The sequence below is a fragment of the Lissotriton helveticus genome, chromosome 5_1 (genome assembly GCF_964261635.1).
Source record: "Lissotriton helveticus chromosome 5_1, aLisHel1.1, whole genome shotgun sequence".
NCBI classification, from domain to species: Eukaryota; Metazoa; Chordata; class Amphibia; order Caudata; family Salamandridae; genus Lissotriton; species Lissotriton helveticus.
In genome coordinates, this window is record NC_136065.1 from 973792298 (window position 1) to 973808010 (window position 15713).

Below are 15713 nucleotides of genomic sequence, written 5' to 3' on the forward strand. Positions count from 1 at the left end.
GTCTTGTCAGAGTTTAATTTGAGACAGTTTGCTGACATCCAGGAACTGATTGCCAGCATTCCAAATTGGAAGTTAGTGGCAACTGTCTCACCGTCGTTGTGTACCGATAGCACCAATTGGGTGTCGTCGGCGTAGGTCGTGAGGGTAATGCCGTAAGATTTTATCACTCTCACCAAGTCCGACACATATATGTTGAACAGTGTCGGACTTAGCGAGGAGCCCTGTGGTACGCCGCACGGAAGGGTGAAGGTATGGGAGGTGAAAGGGCCCATTTTTACTGCCTGAGTGCGGTTAGCTAAGAAGGAGGCGAGGAGTTCTTTGGCCTTGTTCTGAATGCCTATTGCTGAGACACGGTCGATCAGAGTGGCATGATCGACCGTGTCAAAGGCTGCCGAGAGATCTAGCAGTATTAATACTGCCGCTCCTCCTTTGTCCAATGTCATCCTTATTTTGTCTGCCGCTTTTATTAGAGCAGTTTCAGTTCTGTGTCCCTGTCTAAATCCAAATTGGGTTTCGTCCAGTAAGTTATTTTTGTCTATGAATTTCGAAAGTTGTATATTCATAGCTTTTTCAAATACTTTTGCTGGGAAAGGGAGACATGCGATAGGTCTATAACTGGATGGGAGAAGAGGGTCAAGAGTAGGTTTTTTTAGGAGTGGTTTAATGATAGCCTCTTTCCAAACGGAGGGATATGAACCGGTGGTGAACATGGCATTGCAAATGTTCATTAAAGCGGGGGAAATAGCTTTTGGGATGAGATTGAGAATGGCGGGAGGGCACGGATCTAAGGGAGATCCTGATTTAGTGCTGGAGATTAGGCAGAGGACTTGTTCTTCAGTGATTGCTTGGAAAGCGGGAAAGGTGGGAGTATTCGTGGGAGGAGGTAGGTTGATAGTGGAGGTAGAAGGAGATTTATGATTGAAGGCTGAAAAAATAGTAGTGACTTTATCTTGAAAGTAATTAGCAAGGGGGTTGCAGAGGGATTGAGATACGTCAGGGCGAGGGGCAGGGGGATTGAGAGTTGGTTGACCACTTGAAACAATTCTCTTGCAGAATTTTTTGCTCAGTCCAACTGTTAACCCTTACAACACTCTTGCAACAAAGCAAGGCTCAGGCAGCCACTATCAGTGACAGTATTTTGTTTATTTGTTTTAAAAGCAAATACTTTAGCTTTTTTTAAACACAGCTGCTAAATTAAAAACGTGTGCTGTGAGGCTCAGGTGCCCTGTGAAGTAGTGGGCTCTGGGCAAGGCCCATTTGCCGATGCCTTATAACGTCTCTGACTCACCTACCATCCGAGCTTCTGCAGTCGGTACTTCAGTATGCTTGAGGAAACCCAGAGCAGTCTGTTCACGCTTCATGTCATCGTGGTGCATTGCCCTTATTGATGGTAGCGATGCTCCAGCTTGCAGCTATCGATTCCGACTCCAGGTACTGGAGATTCATATTAGTATTATTCAGTGCACCCACATGTTAACGGCAACTTCAGCTCAGCCCAGCTCCTTCCCCTGTCTCTCTTTCTCCCTGCCTCCTTCTCTTCTCTCACTCTGGAGAGGAATGGAGATTCTTTCAATTTCACAATTAGTAATGAAGAAGGGTACAGGTAGCAGATAGCATACACTCTTTCAGATGTCAAAGTTAACTAGATATTTAAATGCAAAAATCTCAAAGGCCCAGGCCTTTCAGTTGGGGGGCCAGAGCACAATAAGGACTGACCGGGTCCCACTGGCCCCCTCGTGGCTACGACCCTGTCACTACTTACTGTTTGGCAGGGCAGCATGAATGAAGAGAAGTTGATCAAAGGAGGGAATGGAAGCTGGAAAACCATGAAATTGAACAGATGGAGGAATGATCGATAACAGAATCTGAAAAGCTCCATGGAGTAGGCACAACTACTAAACCAATTTAAACAGCAGACCACACAAGAGGAACCACCCATGACATCCCAGTCCCAGACGACACATACGTCCCTAATCAGGCTGATAGATGAACACAATGAATCAGATCAGACACTCCAAGAAGGTCATAGTACAGTTGACCCAACCGAGCAGTTAGCTTAATTTGTAAAATATGAAGTGCAGGTGCTCAAACCCACTTCCCTTGGCTCCACCCACTTCAACCAATGGATTCACCCACTTACTCTAGTTGCTCCACCCCAGTGCTTAATTTGTAAAAATAAGTGCCAGGGCCCTTTTCGGGAGATCACGACAGCCTGCACCACACATTGCTCATGCCAGCGCGGCCAATGACAGTTCCAACACAACTAAATACCATCTCACTCCTAAGAGTGATACAATTCAGGCTATTTTAATGTATTCTGACTTATTAAACACAGTTGTTGTGCTCTTGTGGGCAATATTTTGTAGGCATGTTTGGGATTTTAATTTTAAGGTAAATAAAAATAGAGGGAAAGAAACTGAGTAAATCATCAAAAAACGGCTTTTTCCCTTTTGTAACATACTTAAAAAAATAATTTTATATACACACACACACAAGTTCGTATTTAACCTTCCAGAATTAGAAATTAAGTTCAAGTAAAGGAATATGTTTTTTACTGAGTAAGGGGCAGTGCTGGCCTCAGAAATAGCAAGAGAGAGGCAGAATGGGGAGAAATAAGGGGGGAGAGATGATTGGAAAAAGGACTGTGAAGAATAGAGCTAGAGCACTTGCAAGAGCGAGAAATAGGAACAGAAGTGGAGCGAGGTGCAGAAAGAGGATTGAGGAAAATTAAGCAACCTTGCCATTGGGCTGTGCCGACAGGCCCTAGAAATCCTTGAGACCCTGTGCTTAATAGTTTACAAGACAAGCATTAAGCACAATGCACTTCAATCGTGACCCGCACCAAAACATGGCACCGACAAGCAGCTCCTCTGCTAATGCACCTCAACAGTAAATTTACATTACTCTGGTAACGAAAGCATTGGACTCCCACAGTTAATGCAGGGCAGAATAGAATGGTAAAGAAACACAACTACAACGTGAAAACCAGCACAAACACCACCCACCCAGTATGGCAGCATTACACTTTATTAATCTAATGAAAAACATCCTGTTCCACCCCAAATTCAGCCTGCACCCGTACATGCAAGGGCAATGGTGGGGGCATGGGGGGGGAGTTAAGAAATGGCAACTCCACGTGGGCCACCCATGAAATCGAAGACCAATGAAATATTGTGAGATACGGTAGAGTAGTGTAGCCAGTGTGTTGTGGGCCCAAGTGCAAAGAAGGAAACGGACCTCTGGCTGCTCTTCGAATTTTAAAATACATAATTTCATTAAAGTGCAGTGGCCCCTCACGCCTCTGGCCCGCTGCACCAATGGAAGCTACACCCCTGATATGGAAATCTCAAGTTCCCTTCGTCACATTCTGCGAGTGAGCCCGGCCACACAACCCATCACAATTGACTTGCCCCTCCAATAGGGACTCTTTTTTTCATGCTGCCCTCCTAGGAGATGTTTATCAAGGTAATTATGCTTTAAACGTCCTCTGCTGTGAAGCACCGGACAATAAGGTGACTGTACGTGGTGTTCAGAGAAATTTAAACATAAGCAAATATTTACATGTCAGCCAATCTGCTTTAAAGTGACTTCCCCTATTGTGAATAGATGTCACTTTGAATTCTTGTCACCTTTAGAATTCAAAGTCCCAGTTTTTCACACTCCCCTGTCTTTTTACTCACACACACAATAACTGAGAACGACTCCCTAGAACCATTAACGCGTAAACAGATTGAATTCAAGCACAAACTTACCAGCTCTCATTGCCACGGTTTCAATTACTGCCCCTGCACCCTTCTTTGAGAACAGCCCCCGAAGATGCCAGCCCTCACGACGGACTTACGATGCGACCGCCCTCCACGCACTCAAACCCGACCAGAACCCCGCCTGCTACCGAGCCACCCCAAAACGAACCCACGGACCCTTCACCTGCCAAGCCTGCAAGTTCACCTGCCTCCGAACCTGCACCGCACCCGCCAAGCCGAGCACCAGCAACAACCACCTCAAGTGCATCCTGCTCATCACCCGCTCTATCCACAGACACGCTGTCGAACTCTGAAACCTGCTCAACACGACATCACCAGACGTCACCTTCCTCACAGAAACCTGGATGAACGCCTCCTCAGCGCCCGACATCGCCATAGCCATCCCGGACGGATACAAGATCACCCGGAAGGACCGCGTCAACCATACTGGATGAGGCATCGCCATCGTACACAAGAACACCATCCACATCACAACCAACTCCGACGACTCCTTCACCGCCGCCGAACACCTCCACTTCCAGATACACACCGACCCCAAGATGACCCTCAGAGGCACCCTCATCTACAGACACCCGGGACCACGCACATAATTTAGCGAAGACATCGCAGACTTCATCAGTCTGCACGCCCTCCCCTCCTCTGACTACATCCTCCTAGGGGACCTCAACTTCCACCTGGAGAACTACAAGGACAACAACACCACCACCCTGCTGGACAACCTCGCAAACCTCGGACTCAAGCAACTGGTGAACATCCCCACCCACTACGCCGGCCACACGCTTGACCCCGTCTTCTCCTCCAGCAAGCACATCTCCTTCAGCCACTCCACCGGACTTCATTGGACTGACCACAGCTGCGTCCACTTCAGCTTCAGAAGAACCACGACTCACCACCACCCGCAACAGGTTCCTCGCCGGAGCTGGAGCAAGATCACCGCCGAGTAGCTCACCACCTCCCTCAGCCAGAACCCTCCCGCCAGCACAACGGACCCCAACGAAGCAGCCAGCAACCTCACACAGTGGCTGACCACCTGCGCCGACAACCTCGCACCACTGAGAAACTTTCCCAGCAGACCCGGCAGCAAGAAAGCCTCCTGGTTCACCGACGAACTCAAGGACTCCAAGAAGAACTGCCGCACCCTCGAGAAAGCCTGGCGCCACGACCAGACCATAGTCAACATGACCGCCCTCAAGCACGCCACCCGCAAACACCACCAGCTGATCCGCACCACCAAGAAGACAGCATTCAAAGAATGACTGGACAACAACGCCCACAACAGCAAGGAACTCTTCAGCATTGTCAAAGAGCTCTCCAACCCCAGCGCCGGAAACAACGACATCACTCCCTCGCAAGACCTCTGCGACTCACTCGCCTCGTTCTTCCACCGCAAGATCGCCGACATACACAACAGCTTCGGCGCACCAACCACGCACCGAAACACCGAACCAACGCCCCCCACCACCACCCTCTGCGCCTGGACCGCGGTCAGCACCGAAGACACCACCCGCACGATGAACACCATCCACTCCGGATCACCAATCGACCCCTGCCCCCACCACGTCTTCAACAAGGCCGACTCCATCATTGCGCCCCAATTCCGGGACATCATCAACACCTCCTTCCACAACGCCACCTTCCCGGAGAGCTGGAAGCACGCCGAGCTCAGCGCCCTCTGAAGAAACCAACAGCGGACCCCACGGACCTCAAGAACTTCCGCCCCATCTCGCTCCTCCCTTTTCCTGCCAAAGTCATCGAGAAGACCGTCAACAGACAGCTTGCCGCCTTCCTCGAGATGAACCGAGCCCACGACCCCTCACAGTCCGGTTTCCAAGCCAACTACAGCACCGAGACTGCCCTCATCGCAGCCACTGACGACATCAGATCCCTGCTCGACAACGGGGAAACGGCGGCCCTCATTCTCCTGGACCTCTCTGCAGCGTTCGACACTGTCTGCCACCGCACCCTAGTACAGCGCCTCAGCAACATCAGAATCCAAGAAAAGTCACTGGAGTGGATCATCTCGTTCCTCGCCGGAAGAACCCAGAGAGTCCGCCTACCCCCGTTCAGATCCGAGGCCACTGAAGTCATCTGCGGCGTACCACAAGGATCATCACTCAGCCCTACCCTCTTTAAAGTCTACATGAGCCCCCTCGCAGCCATCGCATGCCAACACAACCTCAACATCATCTCCTACGCCGACGACACCCAGCTGATCCTCTCCCTCACCAACGACCCCGCCACCGCCAGAACCAGCCTTCACGAAGGGATGACAGACGTCACAGAGTGGATGAAGAACAGTCATCTGAAACTGAACTCAGACAAGACGGAAGTCTTCATTCAGGGATCATCGCCCTCCACCTGGAACGACTCCTGGTGGCCCCCTGCCCTGGGCACCACTCCCAAGCCAACGGACCATGCACGCAACCTGGGCTTCATCCTGGACTCCTCCCTCTCGATGACCAGACAAGTCAACGCCGTCTCATCATCGTGCTTCAACACCCTGCGCATGCTCCGTAAGATCTTCCGATGGATCCCCACCGCAACAAGGAAGACGGTCATCCAGGCACTCGTCACCAGCCGACTGGACTACGGGAACACCCTCTACGCGGGAACCACAGCCAAACTTCAGAAAAGACTCCAACGCATCCAGAACGCCTCCGCACGACTCGTCCTGGACATCCCCCGACACAGCCACATCTCCGCCCACCTGAGAGACCTGCACTGGCTCCCCGTCAGCAAGAGGATCATGTTCAGGCTCCTCACCCACGCACACAAGGCTCTCCACGACCTGGGCCCCAAGTACCTCAACAACCGCCTGACCTTCTACATGCCCAACCGGCAGCTACGATCGACCAGCCTCGCCCTCGCCGCTGTACCACGCATTCGCAGAGCCACCGCCGGAGGAAGATCCTTCTCCTACCTGGCAGCCAAGACATGGAACTCCCTCCCCATCCACCTTCGGCTGACCCAGGACCATCTCTCATTCAGGAAGCAACTCAAGACCTGGCTGTTCGAGCAGTAACGGACCCCTCTCCCCCAGCACCTTGAGACCCTAACGGGTGAGTAGCGCGCTATATAAATGTTATGATTGATTGATTCCCTATGCCCACGACTAGACCTCATTCCCTTCCCTCACTGCACATCGGAAACAAACACGACAGGCCTCTAGTCCACAAAAACAACTCACGTTTTGTTGAAAGTGAAAGAAACCACGAAGGCCAGTCTCCTTACCTGCAGCATGGAGTCTCCTAAGACCTCCTTCAGGGGTGAGGCTGACACTGGCGTGAGGGGAGAGAAACTACAGGAGAATATCAGGCAGGTGACCCCCGGAGCCAAAGAGAGGCAGGGCTTTTTTCTACCAAATGGAGAGCACTGAAAGTCTTTGATTATACCAGGGTTTCTGAGTCCAAAAGTGTGTCTGTGATTCAGAAGAAAGTGGCAGAGAGGGTTCGGGAGGAGCATGCCAGGAGCCACTGCATTATCATAGCTGCCAAGGTTTCAGATTGCTATGTGTGACAATTTCATAATTTCACTGTAAATATGAGTGACATTTCAACGACTATGAGTGACTCTTCCTCGCAAGCAAAATCCAGCAATGAAGAGGAGGGAAACCTATAATTATAAGAAATTACACCCATTTGAGAACAAGAAACTCTAAGATGATCCTAAAAATCTTGGAAGAAAGTGCTCAGGGCTAGGCAAAACATGAATGCATATACTTAAAAAAACGGAACGGTGGGTTTCCTTTCAGAGTTTCTAAACATATTTTAATGATTTAATTATGTAGCAAGTAGTGTCTTGGGCTAGGCAAAAAATGAATACATATAATTAAGACTACTGCCCTTTCAGAAGCTCAGCTCTACCAGGGTATGAACATGCATGATGGATTTGTGGATATTCAGCAAAGTAGACAAGACTCCTGCATGGGTAAAGAGAGCCAATACACACGTAAAGGAATGAGACTGCATTATGTGCCACAGAAAGAGTTTGATGAGCAACGCTGTAGCACGAGCACCACTTTAAATATCGGGTGTTCCAGCGGAGCACAAAATAAATGAAGTCATTCCTGCCCCACATTACACATACCTGCATGGAATCAGGGCCCCCGTGACCAGACCTCTGTTTTGAACTCAAGTGAGCACATGGTTGACAGTTCATGCTGGTGTCTCCTTGGCTCTCAGTGACACTCTGTTTAAATAAATGTACTGCCCCGAACTCCTAGGAGTCTGGAAGCAGACCTCCTCTATCTGCCATCTCAGCCCTAGATCAAATAAGGAAGCCGGCTGCAGCGCGGGCCTGCGTTGATGCAGTGAATAGATTTGAAGATACTCTCTGCTCAAAAACGAAAGCGCCGATTCACAAGAGTGAGTATCACCTCATCCTGCCTCCCTGCTGCGGTGAGAGCAGCGAGGTCAGGAGGAGCTGGAGCTTTGCAGAACTTCAAGAAGTGCGGGCGGCAGGAAGTCAATTAACTTCACCAGTGGGCACTGCAGTGACGTCAGTTTAATTTTGGCGCCACGTGCCTCTACACCTTGGATACATACATTGTAGCAGTACTTGCAGAGCTGCAAGCAAATCTAGCCAGCCCCATATTTATTTTCAAAAGTTCTTACGGGATATGCTGCTCCCTCTATAAAAGAAGATACCCGCCTTTTCTTTGCCGCTATTAGAGTGACGTCCAGAACAGGAAACAGAGAGGCGGGCGGAAGGTAGAGAGTGGGGGTTAGGTGCCTGTTCCAGAAGGCTCAGTCTGCCTTGGAGACTACGCAGCTTTTAAAGCAGGTGGAACTACATTACAACCGGGGAAAACGATGTTCCATCAGCTGCCTTAGGCAGGAGCATGGGCAGGTACTGCTCTGTGTGTGCTCTCGGACAGTCCCTCTCCAGAGAGGCAGAATGTGCCTCATTACTCATCCAATTTCAAATATTTTACGGCATTCACCAGAATGACCCATGTGGAAGGTAGACCCGGGCCTGAGAAATAAGTGCCGGTGCTAAGCACCGGAAAGCACCGGCACAAATTAAGCACTGAAAGGCCACCACCACCATATATCCCTGCCGACCCCTAATATTCACCCCAGTTTAATTCCAAAGTCAGTAGTTAGAGATACGAGCCGGTTGATCTGAAATTGGTGCCAGCTGGAAGGGAACGCACCCTATACACGAGGCATTACACCACATCCACAATCATTTGCCTGAACAGATATAACTCCTCAAACAGGGGAACAGTCACATTACGAAAAACATACTGACAAGACAAATTGAATTAACAAGCGTGTAGCAAGCGGAATGTAATAAAGATATTCGTTGATCTTGTATAATATGGAATGCCATTGTAAATTTGAAAAACAAAGTATGGAAATAGATGTACGCCTGCAATCTGAATAAGAAATGTGTCAAACTTTATGTGAAAGTTTAAAATTCCAATAAACAAACTTAAACAAAAAAACAGAATCTGTCATTTTCTCTTTGTATGCCCCCTGTATGTTGCCCCTAGAAAAAAGTGGCTACGTCCACTATGTAGAAGTCTGTGCACTCGTTCAGCATCTACAGCCTGTAGAATCCTAAAATCTGATCTATCGCCCTTGATAGTAATAGGGGTTGCAAAATATCTTGGTTGGGCTTGGATTCTATGCTTGAGGTTGATTAACTCGCATCAAGGTCCCAGTTAAATAAGCTATAAGATCTTAATTAGACTGTGACATTTTGTAATAACTGTTTTTTTATGATGTCTAACTTTTAACTCTGCAAATGAAGTCGTGTATAAATGATTTAATTCTGTCTTAGTTCATGTTTTTAACTTCATATTGTTATTTTTTTAAACAACTAGCCGTGCACTTTAGAAATTGAGACATAATGTTGGATGTGTAGCATGTCTTTTAAGATGAACAATCGAATAAAGACTTCTTTTGACTTGACTTGAATCTGAAAGGCACTGAGGACTAAGAGAACAAACAGAACAATGTGAAATGTCACCCAAGGGAACCGAAAAGTAGGAAAAGAAATAAGGTGTGGGGCGAGTGTTGATAAACTCACAAGTACAAATGCAGACACACCTTGCATCACAAAGTGTTGCCAGGCACCAATAGACTCAATACTGGTCTGCCTGGTTTGACCATTAAGGCTCATCCTTGACCTGGATGCTGAACTACACACCTTCCTTTAATATGATGTCCCAGCTGCCATAAACCAGAATGCCACAGACTCTTTCCTGCATAACTGTGTCTGCAAAGTCAAGTTGATCTAGTGACTACATGCTGCATGTTATTTACATTTAATGACAGTGGCCCAGTGTTTGCCAGTGTATGCTGTGGGCACATCACTCACATACTCCTCACACATGTCCACATGCAGACACTCAAAGGAAAACATGCATTTGTGCACATACAGACACACATGCACACTTACACAAATATAAATATTCAGTCACACACACAAACATACAGCCACAGGATAGTTTTAATAACATAGCAACATCACAAGATAAATTGATGGAGGGAGTGGTGAAACTTTTCAAACACTCACCCCCTGTCACATATCTTGGTTTAATCCATTGTTATTTTTCTTGCCACATTACCCCAGTATGGACCCAGCCATATGCAAATCAGTTTTGACCCTGCGCCAAGCCCGAGCTGACATGGTGAGCAAAAGAACGATGGATTGCATCCAAATTGCTTGACTGGGGGTGAATGTTTGATTTGTTCTGCATTCTGTCTATCATTTGTGTGTCTTTTGCTTTCTCACCCTAAGTGCGCAGAGTATGTCCAGACATGGGTCCCAGGCTAACTGTGCCACTGGGTTCAAGCTGACCCCGAAACTGGTTCCAGGATGCTTGTTTCTGGTCCAGGGAAGACCTGGCTTAGCAGTTCAGGCTGGACTCTTCCAATGAGGAGCAGGTTAAAGACTGATTTGCATATGCTGAGTCTAAACTGGGGTGGCATGATGAGCAAAAGAACAATGGATTTAAGCTAGATCTCATGACCGGGGGTGAATGTCTGATTTGTTCTGCATTCTGTCCATCAATTGTTTGTATTTTGCTTTCTCAACCTAAGTGCGCCGGGTATGCCCAGACGTGGGTCCTGGGCTCACTGTGCTACTGGATTCAAGTTAACCTGGCTGATAAGGTGTGATACCACAAAACCAGTCGCAGGATGCTTGTTTACAGTCCAGGGTGGACCTGGCTTGGCAGTTCAGACTGGACTGTTCCAGTGAGGAGCAGGATCCAGACTTACTTACATATGGCTGGGTCTAAACTGGGGTGGCAGGATGAGCAAAAGAACGATAAATTGAACCCAGATCTCTTGACTGAGGGTGAATGTTTGATTAGTTCCCCATTCCATCCATCCTTTGTGTGTCTTTTGCTTTCTCGCCCTAAGTGCGATGGGTATGCCCAGACGTGGGTCCCAGGCTCACTGAGCCATTGTATTCAAGGTAACTTGGCTGATGAGGGGTGATACACCAAAACTGGTCCCAGGATGCTTGTTTCTGGTCCATGGGAGGAGCTCGCTTGGCAGTTTGGGTGGGACAGTTCCCATGAGGCGCAGGTTCAAGACTGATTTGCATATGGCTAGGTCTAAACTGGTGTGGCATGGTGAGCAAAAGAACAATGAATTTAACCCCAATCTCTGAACTGGTGGTGAATGTTTGATTTGTTTTGCAATCTGTCATTTGTGTGTCTTTTGTTTTCTCGCCCTCTGTGCACTGAGTATGCCCAGACGTGGGTCACAGGCTAACTGTACCACTACATTCAAGCTAACATGGCTGATGAAACTAGACCCAGGATGATTATTTATGTTCCAGGGAGGACCTGCCTTGGCAATTTGGGCTGGACTGTCCCCATGAGGAGCAGGGTCAAGACTCATTTGCATATGGCTGGGTCTAACCTGAGGTGGCATGGTGAGCAAAAAAACAATTCATTTAACCCAGATCTCTTGACTGGGGCAAATGTTTGATTTGATCCACATTCGTTCCATCATTTGCAAGTCTTTTTTTTAATAACTTACTTTCTGCTCATAGCTGACATCCTGACTGTTGCTGCTTCTCTGAATTAACGTTTATCCCCATTTTGTAAAGAAGGAGGCCCAGACAAGATCTCATTTGGTGCTCTGGAAGGAGGAGGGCAGACTTGTGTGCAGGAGTAGGAGAGTAAGTGAGAATAACTGCTATTCACAATGGCTAGCAAGCAATGTTTCCTGAGAGTGGTGGTGAGTGTGCAAGCATGAAAGACATAATCCACCAGTGGAAATGCAATCAAGTGTGCTTGGGAGGTTGATGGTAGGCACGTTTCCTGTTTCCTGTGAGGCTGCAAAGCTCTGGCAGGGCGATTCCCTTAGATAAAGATGTATAATTTGGAAATTGTTTTCCCTTTACTCTAACGTATAGCCGTGGGACATCATCTGTTTTTTTACTGCTACTGTGCAGATTTAAGGTTTCTTCCATCTACATACAAAAAAGGTTGTGGGATTTTCATTTGTGACTTACAGAGTCAATTTGGGGGGGGGACAAGAGATTCACTTCAAGGTGAAAAACAAAACAAGATGAATAAGCCATAGGAAGAAAAGAAGTATGGAAGCTCTGTGCAACAAATAAAAGCAATTGTACCCTTTCTCTGTCTGTGGCGCCCCAGTTTGTTCTAGCCGAGTGCTGACTGCCTAAACTGGAAATTGCACTCTTGTTCTGGGAGGTCAGGTTCGGGGAAGTAAAAAGAAGTCACAGCAGATCATCCCTAGATTCTTTACTTCCTCAGGAGTGGGAACTCGTTCCCTGCTCCTACCACCACCATCCAGGACACTTTTGATACAGTGCCAGTTGAAGAGAAAATGCAGCTGCTGATACAATGCATGCCAGTCTGGGAGGTCTGGTAGCCCATTTGTTTGCTGGTGGTGGGGGGCAGGGCCACTGGCTCCAGATTCGAGTGAGGTAGCCGACACCAACATCATGCAGCCCACACCTAGAGGCATGTACTTTTCTGCCTGGGGCTCCCACTTTGCGGGAAGCTGGTGTATTTGCTGCTGGTGGGGTCAGGACCAAAGGCCCCAGAGTCGAGTGCAGCAGCCACCGCCGACGTCACATTGCCCACACCTGGAGGTGCATACTTCTTTGTCTGGGGCTCCCACTTCGCGGGACGCCTGTTTGTTTGCTGCTGGTGGGTGCAGGATCCCAGGCCCCAGAGTCAAGTGAGGCAGCCGCCGCCAACATCACGCAGCCCGGACTTGGAGGTGTGTACTTCTCTGCCAGGGGCTCCTGCTTTTTGAGACGTGAGCGCGACGCACCCGGTAGGTGCCCAGGCGAAGACCGGGCCAAGAGCAGGCTTACCTGTGCCAGACAGCAACCATAAGAAGCCGGGCGGGCCACCTCCCTTGGCCTTGTATTGTGACACATTTGTCATTTGTATCTACTTTATCTACATATGTTTTGTTACACTGCTGGAGCTATAAGGTAAGTACAATAGGTAAGAAACGTTGTATGCCCGCTGCAAAGTAGCACCCATTGACTGCCTCAGTAACCTGCTTCCATACCACAGTGGTGGGGGCAATCAACAGTGAGATTGAATGTGTGGAAGAGAGGCTGAGGGTCACAAATAAGTCTTTGCTGATGAGCCCCAAGCGGCACCACCTAATGCTAATGCTATGGTTTACTCACCCACAACAGAGGGCAATAATTCAACAGTGGTGGTAACAAACCCTTGCGTTTACCAGGGCACTTTAAATATTGACTCTAATGAGGTAATAGGCCCCCAATCAGACACTCTGTCCTCGCCTCCGGCAAAGAAAGTCAAGAGCTCCAGTAATCAAACCCTTTGTCAAAAGCCCTCTGTAACACAAAAAATCTCACTGCTGGCAAGGAGAGAAGGGGAAATATCTCAGCAAAGTGGGAGGCCCTATTAAACAAAGACACAAGTGACCCTATAACACATGCTCAGTTTGTAAGCATACTGGAGAATACCCTAAAAACCTCGCTGAATCCACTCATAGCTATTCTTAATAGCATTGATTCCTCATAAAAGACTCTGATTGCATCAAGCATGAACCATATAGCAAGTACTATGGGGAACAGTGACACAACTTCGGCAGATTTGGCCTCTTCAATGGCTAGGCAAAACCACCCTGCTATTAGGGCCCAAGACCAAGGTCAGGTAGAATATCAGCAATCGGCTAGCTTTCAAGATAATACTCCTACCTGGGGCCACTGGGTTGTTTCCCAACCCTCCTTGCTTAGGGTCCCGAACAGCATCCAGAGCTCAGATCTAAGGCAAAGCGGTGTACAATTTGACTCAGGGTCTAACACATTGGAAAAATCTGTTTCTTTCAGTGCCATTCTGCCAAACATGAGTACATGCACTAACGGAGTCCTCCATTTACCACCAGAAGCTACACCACTGGTTATAGTGCTGAAACAGGTTCCTCCCCTATGCTCAGAAAAGGAGTAGGATTCTTTACAACTAAAAAAAAAAAGTCATTCACTGGCTCTCAAGATCAACAAATTGTTTTAACTATGACTTTCTATTTGGAAATATAAATAATGTCCAGAGTATAAATAATGTCCAGAGAGTCTCGTGGGTGGGCCCACAATCAAAGGTTGACACTGGTGATTGTATCATCATCAATTTTAGAAGTACACGTCTGGTAACTTCCTTTTGAAAAAACTCTCCTGGTATAGTTCACTGAGGGGGAACATCACAGCAGTTCCTCTAGGTTATTTTTATAAGCAGGTCATGCAATTCCCCCCACGTCTTCACCCTATGGACTACGGTATTATGCAACCTTTTTCTGTGCCCACTTTTAACAGTTTTTCGCCCCTGGAGCAAATTGACTGACTATGTGCACACTAATCAATGCCCTCACAACCAGTGACACTTAGATCAGTTGTGCCAGATGATAATATAAGTGTGCGCAAACATTTGATAAACACAACAAAGGTCGTAGGAAACTTATCCCCATATAGAACAGCAATGATGGCTAATGCAGCTGCTCTAAAGATGGACTGGGTTACATTGGTAATTTGGAAACTAGTGAGTGTTTACATTATGAGAGTGCACATAGTTTGGAAATTATTGCCAATGTTGTTTTAGATAACAATCTTTGTCCAGAGTTAGTGAGCCTCGAGAATGCAAATGCACAGAACACACCCCTGTTTCCCATTGGTTATATTGGTAATATTGATAGGGCGGCCATCAAAAAGTATTTGATGGTCTTTGGTTGTTTGTCATGGAATGTGGCTGGCTTTTCTAGTAAAGTGTAGAATAATGACTAGCTTAAGCTAGTAAAGGGTTACACCGTCCTTTGCTTGCAAGAAACCTAGGCCAAAGAAGATGCTTACATAGATGGCTATGTTTCCTTTCACACCCCAGCCAGACAGGCTTTGGGTGATAATCACGGGAAACATCCTTTACAACGCAACTTTTACCACGCAGTGCCTTTACGACGCAACTTTTACAACGCAAACCATTACAACGCATTGCGCTGGGGGGCGCTCTAGGATAGGGAATAAGTTTAATTTTCTATCTATCACCTTCCCTAGTGTCCACGGGGACTGGAGTTGGAATAGTAAATTAAACTATTCACTATCCAGCACCCCAAAGCGCTATGTGTTGTAAAGGTTTGCGTTGTAAAAACCGCGTTGTAAAGGCATGCGTGGTAAAAGCATGCGTTGTAATGTCATACATCCGATCATCACTTAGGGGGCCTATTGACACTATTAGCAATCACCTTAGGAAAAAAAGGTTTCTAAGACATGTGGAAAAATAAATTTTGCCATGTTCTATGTGCCTACGTGTTCCCCATCCTATGTTATATGTGCATGATCGATATGCATGTATCCCCCTATGATCGATTAAAGACGCAATTACAGTTGTATCCAACTCTAGTATGTCAGTTTCCAGTTCTCGTGAAAGCAACGAGTATTAGGCCTATGTTGCCATGTTTTACAGTGTACACGTTAATTCATTGA